The sequence below is a fragment of the Phalacrocorax aristotelis genome, chromosome 1 (assembly GCF_949628215.1).
Source record: "Phalacrocorax aristotelis chromosome 1, bGulAri2.1, whole genome shotgun sequence".
Taxonomy (NCBI): domain Eukaryota; kingdom Metazoa; phylum Chordata; class Aves; order Suliformes; family Phalacrocoracidae; genus Phalacrocorax; species Phalacrocorax aristotelis.
Genome location: NC_134276.1, coordinates 50894434 through 50910374, shown reverse-complemented (window position 1 = coordinate 50910374; position 15941 = coordinate 50894434).

The window sequence follows — 15941 nt, the reverse complement described above, 5'->3', positions numbered from 1 at the left end:
AGGAAAGAAAATCTTATTTATTTCCATGTGCTCAGGATTAGTTCCTAAATTTAATCAGATAAAGAAATTACTGTCATCTCACATGATGAGAGAGATCATAACAATATTTTTTGTCATGAATATTCCAATTAGAAAAACTATGTATAATTATTAGAAATTATTACTATAAAATATTTGAATATGAATTAGTTTGCCAATTAACTAGCAGTAATTAGTGAAGGTTTATTAAAAAATGCTAAAAATAAAAATATTGAAAAGTAGAAATATTATGTATACATCCTGTCTATAACATGCCTTATTAAATCAGAGATCGGAAGACAGGCAGCTACAGATGCCTGTACAGATAATCAGTATATTTCCACAAATTCAAAAAAAAACCAAAAAACATTACAAAGGAACGTTTAGCTTTCACAAAGAAAGCTTCCATTTCATGTAATGAATTCTTGCTTGATTATATGTTTGGCTCTGAGAATGAAATCAAGGTAATAGATTTTTGAAAGACCTTTTACAAAATAAGTAAGATTTGTAGCACAAGAAACCAGGCAGCATTTGTACAGAAGGAAGAGAATAGTTCCCATTAATTCACCAGCGATATACACAGAGTAAAGTTTCTACAGAATGTAGCAAACTTATTCCAGAGAACTGAGAGTTTACAGAAATTGCATCTGTCTGTCTGTCTACCTATCTTTATCTATTGGACATTACCTGGTGCAGTGGGCTAGTCTACTTCCTTATTGCTGTTCACCAGGTATTAATCGATGCAATGGGCTGGTATATTCTAATATTCCATGTCAGCTCTTGAAAGAGATGTTAGCACTTCCTTATGGACGCAAAAGGGGTGGAATTGTGTTATATAATGAAAAACATCCATGTTGATACCTCTAAATATTTAAATCAGTTCTTTCAAGGTACCTGTTTAGTGAATAAATGAAAGAAGGAAGTTAGAGCAAATGCAAGTTTTCAGGATTTCACCTTTATTGGGCACTATTATTTTATTTCATAGTTTGCATATTTGAACCAATGAGATACTTTTAAAAAAGGTGGTAATGTTAGAGCTTGGATAAGTTCGCCCATATAGATATTTAACATTTAACACTCTTTTCAAAATTTCCATAAAATAATGACAATTTTGATATCTGAAGTAAACAGCCAGATTTTTCATTCTAATTCAAAATATTTGTCCCAGAAAACTTTTCTCCAGGCTAAGTCATGGCATATGTCTCACTGCTAAGCAAAACTTTTAAAATAGAGAAGCATTAATTTTTATTTTACAGACCTGCAAACATAAGGGAAGATTACATTTTCAGATGGATTTCTGAATTCAGCTAACCAAAGAGCTTCATTTTATAATACGGATTATAAATTGTGCAGGCAATTAATCTGTAATGTGACTAATCCTTTTTATTACCTTAATAAAAAATAAAATATGTTTCACATCCTCAGTAAAAAAAAGCATTTCAGGAGTTTTTAGCACAGGGACTCGGCATGCTCATGTGCATTCTTCTACACTTATCTGCAAGTTAATACCTTGATCTTGCAATAAATGTCATGCAGGCAGAACATGGCTTTTAATCCCTCAGTACAACTGAAAACTTATATCTATGAGGGCTTATTTTAAAGGCAAGTACTTTATTTAACTGCCTTTACCACTGAGGAAATAAGAAAAAATAAAAAAGAAACCAACCAAAAAACCCAAACCAAAAGCCACAGCCATGAACTCTTGATTGATACAGGCAATCATCATTTTTTGTTAGGCAGAAAAGCCATCACGGAAAGGAAGTAAGTTTTCTCAGTATTTTAATGAGGAGTTAGGTTATAAAAGTAGGCAAAAAGTAGTCCTGTCCTTCTGGCACTTTCTTCATGTCCCTGGTAACTGTACAACTGAAAACTTAGCAAAACAAATAAATGCAAGTATTGGGCTAATATTTATTATTGATTTGGCTTATAATTTCTTTTTATGCTACCTACGTTCATCTGTGTTGGCACACTCAATTTTTTTCAAAGGTACCTGGCTGAATTGAAGTTAACTAAATAACAATATAAGCCAAAATGTTAATATAATTAGAGCTTTAAAAAGTAAATAGGTTATGGTTGTGGTTGTAAGTGGAAGTGAGCAGACGCTGGCTTTGCTAGTTACTAGATGTACCTCTTTAAAAAGACCTGTGGTAAAGCTGTGGAAACCTAACGGTTGAGTATGGGTGGCATTTCCATAAACATGCTAATTTCCAGGAAAACCCATGCAGGGCTTTTCTCAGAGTAACATCATCTCTTTCTACCTGAAAACTGCGACACATTAATATTTTGTAATATTTTGGTTTCTATTTAGATTTGAAATTTTAAATAAGTAATCGAACAACTTACTTTGTTTCTTCAGTTAAAAACTATCTCTGCTGGGAGAACACTCAAATAATGATTCACATACTATTTTTCTACCACACAAGAGGAATATCCTACAAGTAATTTTTTGTCAAGGGCTGAAATATTTTTTTTCTGCATCAGAAATAAAGGTTTTTTTTCATTTTTCTTTTAGTAAGAAGAAAATTCAGGTGCACCCACTTCAACAAGCAGATCACTTGAGATCATTTGATGAGCTGAGTATTGTGAGAAAATTTTGGTTTTTGGTTTTTTTCACTCCATATATTTTTTTCTAGTTTATCAGTATGTAGCAAGTAGTTAATGTATTGTGCTATCATTACTGGCCACAGAGCTTCAAATCATCAAAACACTGGAGTGAAAAAGTTTACTGATGAATTTTCTGTTGTCAGGATGTTGTGTCATGTTAGGCTTAAGTTCTGTCATACTGTTTCTTAGTAGATAAATCAAGCCTATTTGTAATTTAATTCCATTTTGTATTCAATATATTACTGAAGAATGCTTACCTCAGAACATTTGCCCTGACATTGCTGTTGTCTGGACACTCACACCATGAAAAATTGGTATGCTTTATCACAGAATCATAGAACAGGTTGGGTTGGAAGGGACCTTTAAAGGTCATCTAGTCCAACCCCCTGCAAAGAATAGGGGTGTCTTAAACTAGATCAGGTTGTTAATTTATCAGATGACTTACAGCTTATTTTTCATGTATTTGTCTATGTTGAAACTTTTTGTAATACTCTGCCACTACTATCTGCTAATACTTCAGAATGAATAGGTTTAATTTGACACAAATGACTTGCATAGTTTAAATACTTGCAATAAATGTGTCATCTGAAGCTTAAAATCTTTTCAGATACCATCATTTGTTCCTCTACTGCCCATACTATTTGTAAATGCAATTAACTTACTTTGTTCACAGGAGAAACTTGAAATACTTTGAATAAATGGTGGTAGCTGCTGATAACACAGTGTTTCTCCAGCTAGCTGAAGTCGATATATTTTTTTCCATTCAGCATTATGCCAAGTTCTAGAAATAGAAATGGATTGACTAAGGACTTTTTTTTTTTCCTATTAAAAGTATACTTTTTTTCTCTACTGGAAAACATCAGTTTCCCTTTTACCTGTACCATATTCACTTTCAGAGTGATTTTATAATTTGATGAGTCCTTGCTATGCTTAGCTGATTTTTTCTAGGGCTTGGTTGCATATTCTTCCATGCATTTTTTAATCCATATTTTAGATAAACCATCAAAATGAAACTTTTAGCTTTTAACAGCTGATGCATCTTCCTGGACAGTGATGATACTCTGCTATTTCCAGCTTCTAATATGTTTACAACACTTATCCATAAGCCTAATTTCTAACATAGAAAAATATATAAACTTTGATTCGGTATGAGAGACAATCAGATGTGTGTGTTAGAAGGAAAGCATTGTGAAATTTCATGGGTTTTTTTCCACAAACCCGAGATTTCACTCAGGTGGAGTACGCAGTAATGTGTGTGTGTGTATATATATATATATATATATATAGTAGGATATGCAGTAAAAGGTAAGATAGGTCCAGTGAGGAGTGAAACCACAATCTGACAATTAAAGTAGTTATTATTTGTATAGTATTTAATTGTTTTGCAACTTCTCTGCTTCTCTTCAGTTTCTCTTTAAACTTGTATGGATTTTCACTGAGTCTTAGAGTATTAATTTTTACTAATACAATGGAGTCGATAAACAAACAATTTAAATTTAGTGAGTAGACACATGTAAAACTGGGAAGGCCTGGTAAAATAGAAGAAATAACTGAAATAGTGCCCTCAAGGGAACCACTTCAGTGTTCCTCAGAAAATTCGAATTCTGAGGAAAACGCTGATAAAATTAACCATTATAAAGGGTTCAGAAATGAAGGGACTTCCTATTTTTAAAGATCTTGGCAATTCAGATACGTGTATAAGTGACCAGCAATTAATTTTCATTGACTGTGGACCAATGCAAAAAGAATTCTCTTCAGTGAAAGCCTTGACCAATTAATTTTAAGTAATTATGCAAGTTTCACCTAAGGCTTTACTTGATTTCTTATTCCATCTTTAAGATCTTCTGTTCCTTGTATTCTCTTAGGCTTTTTGTTATTTTTTTCCCTCAGTTTCTAGTAATTTATTTTAGTTTAAACCCCTAATCAGCTTAGCAATATTAGGATAGATACACTTTGTTCCGTATTGTGTAACACATTGGACCAAGAGAAAATCTTCTAGTCAAAGTGTGATTACCTGTATGATATGGAAATGAACAGTCTCTCTTCCTCAATAAAGAGGTAGAAGCATTCAGTTATCCACAGCTAGGTAGGTCTGAAATGCCCAGCAGGTCCTGTGACATGTCTGTCAGCCCTGCCAGTACCTCCAGTATGCTGGAGCACTTCCAGTGCTGCGGGATGCCTGCTGGTGGGTAGCTGAAGAACACCTAAATATGTGTTGACTGGGGCATATTAGGCACCTATTTAGTTTGTGGCCATCTACATAGTAACACCTAAATCTGTGTAATCTGAAAGCTAAATCCCAGCCTTAAAGACCTAACTCAACAGATGTAAGGCAAAAGCTATTTTATCACCTTCTTTACCTGGACTCCTAACATGAGAATATATCCATGGGTTTTCAGCTGCTTGTAGAAATATGAGGGGTCCTGCAGCAAGTGTCCTTCTCTAGAATCAATTCTTCCCAAGTAAATAAGTGTAATTCTATTATAAAGATATTAAAGTTTGGGCCATGATTAAAGAAGGCAAATACTGTACATCTTGGTTAGTATCAGGGACAAGGAGTTACCTAGCAAAAACAACATCTTAAAGAGTTTATTTAGACGTATATAGTTGCTGTTTGAGTATGAAAATAAAAGTTAATATATATGAACTGTGTAGCACCTTATGAAAACACTTTTAAATAGTTGATTTTTGGGTGACTGCATTATTCTTAGGAAACAAATATTGTCCCTTATGCAAACCAGTCACATCAAAGATTTTAGGACTATGTGATGAAATTTCACAGCTGGAGAGAGAAAGGAGGAAAAAGTAGGGTATTTCTAAAAATACATACATTGTATTTGTAAAAAAGTAGTTTTCAAGTATTCAGCATAAATGGATTAACAGTAGTGTTTAAGTACATCATAAGCTTGGTAAGACATATTTATATATATAGCTGTACATGCATGCTCTTACTTTTGTAGTTAAAATGAGAACAAAGAGTAGAGACAAGCCATAAAGTGCCTGAGGCTCTCACATTATTATGAATTTGAGGAGAACAAAATGGTCTGCTGAGGACACCCGCCTTTCTGTTTTTGTACAGAACCATGGAAGAGAGAGTAGATCTTAACAAATGTCAAAAGAATTTGGCTCAATAGTGCATAAGAGAGAAGAAGCACATGCCCAAATCATCTCATTGCAATTTACCATTGCAGAAATAATATATTGGATAGGTGACTTTACATAAGTAGGAGAAAGTATATATTTATGATTTCAGGTACAAATGTCTTCTGATATTTACCGACAGGTTACATTTATATCATTTACCCTGTGTAATTAGCCAGATGTGTTAGAAGTGTGAGAGTGGGCTTTTGCTGTGGAGAATAAGGAGTGTACCTCTCTCTATTGTCAAAGTAACAAATACTAAGGTTCACTGTCAACATTCTTAGACCGTGCATAATAGTTATTGCATGTATATAATAGAGGCAAAGTGTAATATGAGCGTGTTCCACTATGCAGTGCATGAGGGTATATGCAAAGAACTTTTCAGGTATGAGAAATATAAGAATTTGGAACATCTGAATTTAGTATGCTTTCTGATACCATATTCTTAAAGTGATAGATCAAAAGCCATTGAAGTTAATAGCAGCCTTTCCAATGTTTACAGTAGGTATATGATCAGGTCTACTATATATATGTATATATTATATGTATATTATGTACAGAACTTAACTGATTCCCAAACCAAATGTGTCTTTATATTTACCGAACTACTACAGAATACATTGCACTCAGTCTGAAGGCTTCCATCACTTCAGTGAAAAATGGTAGAGATCCTTTAATGGTAGAGATAGAGAAAAAATAGTGACTAGCAAGAGTGTAAATGTATTTTGTATATACAAAGTATACTACATACTACAGAAGTAGATGCTCAGACTAATTAATATTGTTGGCCAATAAATTATCTTTTGAATCACTTGGGCAGTATGAAACGTATGCTTTTTGTCTGTTTTCAGTGTATTTTATCACAATTTATAACAGCCTCATCAAAGTGATGTTAAATGCATGCATGTTTTCCATCACATAACTGTGAATTTTAAAGATGTTTGTTATTTACACATAATTAGTAATATTACATAATTTTAATTTTATAGTGCTTACTAATGACTGAATTATTCTGTTGACAATATTTTACTTTTTTATTTATATTTTGGTAACTGTCCTAGGCAAGTTCCCTTTTTATTAATTTGAATTTCATTAGCATATGCACTCTAAAATGATTGCCAGATAAAACTATGCAGGTTTTTTTGGTAAATCTTAGCCCATGGATAAATATTGATAAATCAATGTATTTCTTTTTTTGGGATACTTACCAGGAGAAAAAGAAACCAAAGCAAACAAAGAAACACTGAAACCTGCATAGAAGTGGCTAGATGATTAAAGAATTTTGAAGATATTTTTGAAATTTTCGAAGGATAAATAACCTAGAATTTACAGTACCTATATTCTAATAGTTTTGTGCTATAACGTTCACTTCCTTACTGTAAGCATCTATATTATATGCTACAATAAACTTTCCTTGGATAAGATGATGTGTCACATGTAAGTTGCCACTAAAGTAAAATTGCAGATCACTCTTAAGGGAAGGAACAACCACACTGATGTTTCTGAAATTTAGAAGGATGCAGAAATTAATTTATAAATGCAGAATAACCATGTGGAAAACATAACAGTATGGACAACAATTTAGAGTGTGATTGCTCTTCACCATGAACTAGGACTTTGCTAACATTGAGGAAAGATGAGGTGTAAAATAAGATTTTTAAAATATATTATGGATTCCAAAATAAAACAGTTGACAGTGAGTATTATCTGAAAGTAAAGCCACAGTCAGTAGCATGACACAGATCAGAATAAGATGGATTATAGAGTGGCTGGTTGATATGGATATGACATAATTCTGCAAAGACTAGAGCTGTTAGCTTGTAGCAGTCTAAAAGAAAAATTATCTTTAAATAATATTAATCTTTCAATCTTTTTTTTTTTTTTTCATCATAAGGAAGAAGTTTGCCAAAATAAACATGAAACAAATTCCAGACAGAGTTTAAGGTATTTTAAGTTAGCAATGTTTTCAAAACCAAAACCACTTGAAAACTGTTAAAAAGGTGGCCTGCTTTTATAACAGGCTTTCCTCTCATATTTGATTTCATATTAGTGGAATCTCTATTAATGTTTGTCACTAGGTTTCAAAGATATTTCTGAAATATTTTCTTCTTTATGAACACAGTGTTTACACAGCTATGTGGTTACCTAACTTGTTATGGTTACCAAACTAAGACCTTACTTCAACATTCAGCATACAAAGATATTTTCTAAATTTACTGCTGGTACAGGCAGTTGAGTTTCCACATAATTAAAATTTAATGTTTATTGATCTGACGGTGTAATCTTTTTTTGTAATGCAAACACACAAAATGCTTATTTGAATAGCTGATTTACATGCACAGGATAGCTGTGTGCAGAAATATTCTCTGTAATATAGGGAGCATATCTGAACTTCATCACACATTGGAGTCTTTTCTTGTACAGAGGTAATGCAATGTGCCTAGCAAAACGTCTCTCTATTTGTAAGTTGGTTGTCTAGGGTTTAGAAGTGGTTGGAAGGGATGAAGTTAGCATCCAAACTGCTAATATAAACCTGAAGTCCTGTCTCTGATATCTGGTATTTGACTCATACCAGCACATGTAATACTTCTGTACATTCATGGAAGCCTTTCCTCTGGTTAGAAAATTAACTGAGCACAATTCACTCTTTGCAAAATGTGGTACAAAATACATATGAAGGTGCATATTGTGCCTACATTTTTTATGTTATTTGCTTGTTTGTTTAGAGATTTTACCTCAGAAATGGGAAACCTGGACTTATTGCTGATTTCATGTTACTGGAATTGAAGACCGTATCATAGTCTGAACAGGAAAGCTGTCCGTTTTGCTATACATGGATTACTGCATAAGAAATGGAAAAACTGATAGAGTCACATGGAGATTAATCATGAAGAAACATTACTCTAGAGCATGCAAGTCTGTGAAAAAAAACCCCAACAGGTTTCTAGTCACTACTCCCAAAACCTGCAGTCTTGTCTTTACCTATGATGTATTAGTCACTGGATTAAATAACAACTTAGAGAAGAGGAAAGAGCGATGAAGCCTGCTGCTTGCTAAGCATCATGGTTTATGTGTTTCAATGAAAATGATGCCTGTTTTTTTCTGATTTCAATTTTTGTTTCACAGCTAACAAACAAGACAACTCCTACAGGCCAATCTAGAATTCAATAGACTAGGTGCAGTATTGACACATATGGTTTTATGAGTCTAAATAAACAGGACACATTATAAAAAGCAAGCACTTTTTAGACTAGATAGCTACTGAAATGAGAACTTTTGCATCATTTCTTTGGACCTACACACCTAAATGTATTAATTTCCAAATCAGGGATCTAAAATACTAATTTTGTTATCAGGCAAGTTCAGTTCACCTTTGTGTCTAATAGCTCTGCTGTAGCCATAAGGCCTGATTTGTAATACATTATGCATAGTTTCTTGGGATTCATAGACGTTCTATGGTTTTCTCGCAATGATAATAACAACAGTGAAACTTTCAAAGCCTCCTCCAAGAACTGAGCACAACTTAAAGAGCCTGGAATTGTATTCAACCACACAAATGCCTTCAGCAAACAAGACAATTGTATCTGTGGCTCTATTTTTCCTATATAATAAGGCACTTTAATACATGTGTTGTGAAATAAAATCATTTCACATTGTTCAAAATGAAACTGATGAAAGTGTTTACCTTTCTGCTCCAGGGGAAAGTTAACATTTTAATTCTTCGGTGTTATAAGTGAGAGAAAGCATGCATATTTTAAAGATGCATAAGTTCCCTGTAGCCAGATTGTTTTGTTAGTCTGATCCTATAGATATCCTAAATATATTTCTCACTGATCTCACTGGGAGAGCCACACGCAGAGCAAAGGCAGAACAGATCCTTATTATTTACCAGGTCCTTCACTTGTCTTAAGATGTTTTATCAAGATGTGGCTACTATGCTATATCTAGCTGTGTATAGCTAAATGTTATTTATTTGCATATCTTTCTAGAGTTAGAGAAGTTTCTTTTGGTTCCTTCCTAAATTCATAACCAAATGCTGTTTGCCAATGCGTGAATTTAGTACAATCTGCATTACCACAAGGGATTTTTTTTCTGATAGAATAGAAGTGATATCTCAAACCTTCCTCTTAACTCATTCATCTTTTCTCTGTTTCTGTTTCTCAATTTCACTATTTATTTTGCCTATTTCTTCATTGTTTTTCTTTTGCATTATGTGGAGATACTGTTTTTTGTTGTCTTGATACATTGCAAGGTCCATTTTAGCTATATAATGCTTTCCTATTTCTGAATTGCATGTGTGATTTATTAGAATTTTTATCTACAAGGCACATTTATTTCCATTCATTTTTAAATATAAGTATATAAATGTGTTCACATACTTATGTACCTGTATATGTAAAACCTTAGGACAACTTTCGTGGTAGTTGTTGAAATATCTCTAGTTATTCAACAATCTTTTCTTGAAACTAACACAGTAGGTTCTAGAAAAGTTTTATACCCAAGTTTCTCAGCTCTTTCAGATTTCCTTGAGCATTTATATAACTTAGAATATGTTGCCATTAACAGCAAAAGACTTACCAGGGGGCTTTACTTTTCCCTTGCTGTTAGTACCTTGGAATGGCAATTGTGAGATTCCCAGACGTCATCCAGGTTTCCTGACATCCTAGCATCCCACACAAATGAATAAATATGCCATGCATTCACCTGCATTTCTGTTTGGAATTCCCACACAGTAATATGGGATTCATGTTCAACTGTGATGGCTATACAAGTTAAATATGCATTGTATATATATTAATGCAGATGTATTCAATTAGCTTTTTTATAAACTAAGTTTGCAATTTTAAAAATTCTTGCTTTGCAGAATTATATATTTTTTTCACTCTACAGCCTTCCAGAATGCATCATGTCTCTTCTCATCATAAGGAAATTTTTTTTTTTTTAAACCTGCTAGCCTAAGAGTAGGCACCATCAAACCATATTTAGGTATTCAAGGCAATGGCCTGATTTTCTGAGATGGTAATACTAATAGCCACTGTAAATGCATCTTGGACAGTAATGACGGGATTTTTATGTATTCTTTTATTGTTGTGACATAGAATTATTTCTATATTAAATTTAGTTCTATGATTTTAAGATCAGACCCACCATTCTGAAAAGAGTAAATGCTTTTCCTGTTATGTGTGGAAGCAGAGACAGTAATTTTAGAAAGGAAAATGTCTGTTTGAAAGCTGCCTTCTTCCTTCTTTTTCAACCTCCTCTTTCCTTCTTTCACCATTTGCAAACTATTAAATTTTTCATTGTGCAGCTTGCGCATCTTCTGTCTGATCACTTGGCCTTTTCTGGTGTCAGTTCAGCAGTTTCAAAAGCAGGGTCAGCTAAACAGCTTGTACATGTACCAGTTCTGTTTCACAACAGAACAAAGCCACTCAAAACTCATTTTTGCAGGTAACTTAGCAGAAGTGTTGACAGATCTTCAGGCACCTCTTGAGGCCAAAAAGTACCAATACCAGTGTTATTCTTTTCATGATGTAGAAATATGGTGGATCACAGTTGTTTTAAATGATCCCAGAGAAGTATTGTTTCAGTGCAGCAACCTATGGCTGTTTATCATGCTCACAGCACATGGGTCTAGTCAATGCTTAAAAAAGATGAAAGAGTACTGTTATGCTGTTGTTGTTTTTTGTATATATTTTCCTTAGTAATGTTGACTTGGTTGTTGAAAACATTCCAAAAAAACACAGCTAGCTGTCAGACAGACAGACTGCATGCTTATATACATACACCCACAGAAATACCTACCTTGGATAGGTTGCATAATATTCTCTGCTCCAAGACTTCTTCCAACACTTCTTTTTTTTTCCTGCATCTGTGACAACATTTCAAAAAAATTTTATGTAATAGTCATCACAAATAGCAGACAGCCCCTCAGGTCAACTTCTGCTGCTTCTACAGGGCTCCATACCAGGAGTATCATCAAGCTGAATGAACCCTATATTCATTAAAGTATATAATTGTCATAAAAATATAAAACCAGTGACATATGTGACAAACATTGATCTGAATCACAGAATCACAGAATCTGTTTAGTCAGTCTTGTTAATTTACAAAATGGACAGATATCAAGAGAGGCATACAGATCTTTAAAGCCAGAACAACTTTGTGAATATCTAACATGACTTATTGCACATCAACAAAGAACTTCACTCTTTCATTTACGTATTGCATCCCTAATGAGGTGATTCTATTAGACCAGAAAGTTTAGTACAGCATCAGGAATTCATAACATGAAGAACTTTATAGTTCCACACAGTGTGATATATTTTATTCCTATATGATACAGCCATAGTGGATGGCTGAAGAAAAGCTCTACAGTACTTAAGACAACATTTTATTACTTTTCCTTAATTAACAAAATTTAAAGTATCACTAAAATTTTGAAACGTAAAATCTTTACTTTTTAAATCAGTCACAAATGGTAAACACTTCAATGGGCCTGAATCATGCCAAATCCACTGTGGGCCTGTATATCCCTGCTGACTGTACAGGGAACTCTAAATTTACAGGAGACATTTGCAGATAAGATGAAGTCTTCCCTGCAATACCTCAACTAAAGAAAATCAATAAAGAACTTTAGAAATTCATCACTATCTATCTGTTATGAAGGTAATTCTGCATTATCGAGGCTTCTTTATCAGCTAATATAAATGAAAAACTAGTCACCTGAAATTACATTCAGCAGCGATTTAAGCTAACCTTGTGACTATGTACTGAAACAGATTTGGAGTAATCCCATGGTTCATTTTGGGGTCACAGATGTCAGGACAGTAGTTTCCAGCTGAGAATCCAGGAGTGCAGCACAGTCTGGGATCCACCTGGCTGGAGAGCAGCTCTGTGGAAAGGGACCTGGGGGTCCTGGTGGGCAGGAAGCTAAACATGAGCGAACAGTGTGCTGCTGCGGCCAAGAAGGCCAACAGGGTGCTGGGTTGCATCAAAAAGGGCATCACCAGCAGAGAGAAAGAAGTCATCATCCCACTCTACTCAGCGCTTGTCAGGCCACACCTGGAGTCCTGTGTACAGTTCTGGTCCCCGCTCTACAAAAGGGATGTGGACAGGCTGGAAGGGGTCCAGAGAAGGGCCACCAAGATGATCAGAGGACTGGGAAGCCTGCCATACGAGGATAGGCTGGGAGAGCTGGGTTTGTTCAGCCTTGAGAAAAGGAGGCTCAGAGGGGACCTCATCACTGTGTACCAGTACTTAAGGGGTAGCTACAGAGAAGATGGAGACTCCCTTTTTACACAGAGTTCCATGGAGAGGACAAGGGGGAATGGAGAGAGGTTGCTCTTGGGGAGATTCCGATTGGACACCAGAGTGAAATTTTTCACAGTGAGGACAGTCACCCATTGGAATAATCTCCCCAGGGAAGTGGTTGACTCGACCACGTTGGACGCTTTCAAGAGTCGTCTGGACAGGGTGCTGGGCCACCTTGTCTAGACTGTGCTCTTCCCAGAAAGGTTGGACTAGATGATCCCTGAGGTCCCTTCCAACCTGTGATTCTGGGATTCTGTGAAGTGTAGTGGCATCTTCTGAAGCTGTTCCAGCTAAATTGCTACAGTTATATTATTATTCACTCCATCAGATGCCTCCTGCTGCATTTATTATGAAGATTGGCAGCCAAAAAAAATCACACAAAATAGCTAAGTACTTTCTGACTCTATCCTTTTTTCAAGGTACATGCAGCTTTTTCAGATTGTGTTGTCCCAGGAAATTTTTACCCATAAACTGGAGAACTCTCTGGTCTAGTTTTGTATTTTCTCAGAAGTTCCCTAGGACATTATTTAAAAAGCTGTTGCTTTTTAGAGAAGCCCCAGATAAATGGAAATTAACTTTCCTTGCCTATGCTAAGTAAAGATAGCAGAGGAACAAAAAGTCATGCATGGCTGACACTGAAGTGGAGCACAGATCTATTTTATACATAATACATTGATGACATTTTTCAGAAGCTGTTCATTCTGTTACTCCTGTAGTGCTGCTGAGGTCCATGGGTCTTTGTATCTTCCTGCATATGTTCCAGTCAAATTAACAAGTATTACCCAGGTGCAGTTTCACCTTATGCAGTCAGGTGCTACATGATTATGTCATTTTTTCATGGTTTTCAGAGATTGCTGTAAAATGCTTGTGTAGATTTTCTTTTCTTTTCCTAGCCTTGAATGGCTTTTATATCCTACCATACAATTGTGACAAAAAATCCCTACTGATGATGAGAGATTCAGATGGGTAAATTAGAGTTCCTCCTTGCCATTTTCACATTAAATGACCTCTAATTGTACTTGTGGAACTGAAGAGGCTACTGTATATACACGTATGTGTATAGGTATGTAGGTAGATAGATAGACTCCCTGTTCACGCGTGTGTGTGCATATAAACAACAACAACAAAAAAAAAAACAAACAGAGAAAAAGAGTAGTTTAAAGTTTAGCAATGGAAAAAGGGTTTTGGAAGTTTTAAGACTTCAGAAGTTTTAGATCAGAGAAAACTTGTGCTTTGGTAGTTTAATTTTCAACACTTACAATGAAAATGCTGGTCTTGAAAACATGCATCTTCATACACTTTTATGTGCAACTATTTTCTGTCTGGCTTCTGTAGAGTTTGGGATTTAGAGCTGACATCTCAGCAAGGCTCCATAGCAGCCTGGGTAGTTGTTTAAAGAGTGAGCCTCACAATAAGGAAGAACAGAATTTGTTTGTTTATTTTAATAATATACAAGATAGGAAGAAAAGTAATAGCCATGAAGAGTGAAGCTTTCTATAAATATAAATATATATTCCCTCTTATATAGTATATGAATACTAGTAAAAGGTAACCTCTAAGTGGTCACCACATTTCTACAGCTAAATTTGCATTTGACCTAATTTGTATCAGCACAATAATTGTTTTGGGTTTCGGTTTTGGTTTGGTTTGTTTTTTTAACTTTAAAGAATATTTCTTTATGAAAGCTCATAAAACATTGGCTTATAAGCAATTTATGAAAGTGGAAATGTTATGAACATAATAGCAAAACTGTGGTGAATTGCTGCAAGTGACACAGCAACAGACTTCTACCCATACCTGCCAGGTGGAAAATGGATGCACCAGAACTCAAATAGCCAGGTGCCAGAAGTACAGTGTTTCTAGTGATAACACTGACATTGGCATACAACAGTGAATTATATCTGGTGTTTTTAATGATGTGCAAAACAGGTGCAAAATACTTTTTACATGTGTAATGCTGTCTACAAGGTAGCCACCAGACACAGTAACAGATAATACCCTTTCTGACACTTTCCTTCCTCAGAAATCAGTTAGTGTCCCAAAGCTGTAAATAATGGAAAGTCTGATAAAAAGAGACAAGACTTGGAGGCAAGAGTTCCTGAGAATATGCGTTATTCCCTGCTTGTATGTTGTGGATGACAAATTACTGCAAATGTGTGAGGAGGTTCAGGGAAGGTTCAGGAATTATTTTCTCTTTCCAGCAATTTCTTTGTAGATGCTGGCTGAGTTGACTGGTTGTGGAGGGAATTAATACATTCTGCTAAGGGACAACATGTGAGTGACTTAATTGGTTGCAATTTAACATCTGAAAGTTAGACATCTAAAATCTGAGCCAGGCATTTTAGGATCCCTTTATAGTTAATGGAGAAAAATAGGCTCCTCCAGGGATATTCATCTGTTCTCTCTTATGATGAGATTAATGACTCTCTAGAGGTGCCTGTTCCTTTCCATTAGCTATAAAGGGAACAACCACAGTGATAGTACTCCCTAGGATATGGTGGGGATATTTTACTTTAACCAGGCATTCTCCTTGGAGAGCAAAACTTGCTATCATTTTTTCTCAAGGCTTGGTATACTCAAGCTCATGTTCCAATTTGTTGAGACAACACCCACTAAATCAGCTTGTGTGAGTGGAACTGAGAACTGAGAAACTGATAAGTTTAATTGTTTCAAAGCATCTCTGCAGAGTAACAACAACAGTTGTATTCCAGAACTCGTCATAACCAGAACACACAGAAAATAGTTTTGTTTTGAATTAAAGTTCAACCTCTACAAATATAGAGGAGGGAAGTTCAAGAAATGGAAATTAGGACACCATGTATGCTTAAGGCATAACAGGTTAGCTGCTTATTGTACTGAGACTTCAC